Below are 1,997 nucleotides of genomic sequence, written 5' to 3'. Positions count from 1 at the left end.
GCAAGATTCTGAAAAGATTCGTATTTCAGATCATGTAAACTATGTTATGATAACAAAGAATTGTTTACCTAAAATAACAGCAAATATTTTAGTTGATGCTAATAGAATACAAGTCATAATTTTAACTCAAAACAACATCATGGAAATTGAAAATGAAACCTTTAATGGTCAATTTATTGTTGAGCATCTTGATTTAAGCAAAAATTTGCTACAGTCACTACCACATGAAATTTTCTATGACATGCAGAAATTAAAGTTTCTAAGTCTTGCTTATAACAAGCTAGAAACGTTACCAACAAATATTTTTTCTACACTTAATCAACTTGATACTTTAGATTTGGAAGGAAACAGAATAACAAATATAAGGGAATCTCATCTCCCCATGAATGGCTATACATTAACCTATATAAACCTGAACTTCAATTCGTTCATTGATTTACTAGTGGCAATATTTTATATAAAAGGATTAAAGAAAGTGGATTTGAAATACACCAACATTACATTTTCTGGACTTCTGAGAGTTTTAGGAAGAATTGATGACCTTTTGCTAATTCCTAGTATTTCTGCAGGAACAGATTTTGCCTATGGTGCAAACCTCTATTTTTTGCCTCCGAAAAAATCAGAATATGTTTGGAAAATAGTCGATTTAACAGGATCTAAAGTTTCCGGTTTTGATTGGGTGGTAGAGCTGGGGGATGACAACAAAAAATCAAATCTTCACAAAACGAGAAATCTTATAATTGTGTTATCTTACTTTCGCTTTGTTTTAACAGATAATCCAATAGCATGTTTTTCTAGTGATATTAATTTACTTGTAATGCTGATAAACATTTATCATGAGTACGGTATTTTTTCTGGGGATGAATACTTTTTTAAAGAATGACTGTGTGAATATCCTATTGAGTTTCGAGGACGATCAATTTTCGATATCAAACCAGAGGAAACGTACTTTCAGAAATCGGTTAATAAGTGTCCAACTCAGTGTGTATGCTTCTTGCGATATAATCAGAGTATTACAATAGTTGACTGTAGAAATGCCAATTTGTCAACCCTTCCATCTAAATTACCTACAGGTGTGATCGATTTGTGGTTACAAAACAATAACATATCAATTCTAGATTTCAGACCATATTTCAACAATGTTAGACAACTTTTAATAACCAATAATAGCTTAACAGAGATAGAAGATCGTGTATTTAGTAAAATGAAAATATTAGAATATTTGAAAGTGGACCACAATTTACTCAGTTATTTTCCACAAAATATTGACAGCCTTGATTTAGATGTGATATATGTAGACCATAATCCTTTACTCTGTGACTGCAACTCACTATGGCTCAAGCACTGGATGTTGTTAAATATTCTTACACTCCGAAGGCTTAACGAAATAACATGTAGAAGTGCAAACGGAATAGAAAAGTTTTTGAAAGTTCCGGACAAGAGATTTATATGCATAAAAAGTGAGGAAAACAATAATTACTCATCGGAATTTCTAGGTGCAGTATTTGGTATGGCAGCAATGTATTTGCTTACTTTAGCAATCGTATTTAGGAATGCAATAAAAGTATTATTATATGTTAAGTGTGGCTTCCACCCTTTTGATCGTAAAACTTGCGAAGACTACGAAACAATTGATATTACTTTCATTTACTCGAAGGAGTTTGAACGTTTTATATTGGAGAAGTCGAAAATTCTGACTGAATGTAATATTTGTTACTCGAATAAAGATTTTATTCCTTGGATATTCGTGGGTTGCTAATATAAGAAATGCAGTATACCATAGTAAATGCTCATTTATTTTACTGACAAATGACATTGATGTTACTATCATAAATTCAACATATGCGGCATGCGAACATAAACTGAAAAGTAGATTGGATTTTCCCATAGGGTTTACAATGGCAGATACAAGAGAAGACAGAGCTGAAATTAACACAAATTTCAAAAGGTATAAGAAACTGCATCAGAAGTTAAAATCTGATAGCCTTTTGTTTTGG

At 31.6% G+C, this 1,997-nt stretch overlaps 1 pseudogene; it reads left to right on the top strand.

Annotated features, from left to right (window-relative positions):
* The first annotated feature begins 294 nt into the window (after positions 1–294).
* Positions 295–1,759, top strand: LOC127698666 (uncharacterized; annotated as a pseudogene).
* Positions 1,760–1,997: the final 238 nt, after the last annotated feature.

Source organism: Mytilus californianus, unplaced genomic scaffold (assembly GCF_021869535.1).
Source record: "Mytilus californianus isolate M0D057914Y unplaced genomic scaffold, xbMytCali1.0.p SCAF_4, whole genome shotgun sequence".
Classification (NCBI taxonomy): Eukaryota; Metazoa; Mollusca; class Bivalvia; order Mytilida; family Mytilidae; genus Mytilus; species Mytilus californianus.
This window is presented reverse-complemented; position numbering and strand designations above follow the sequence as displayed.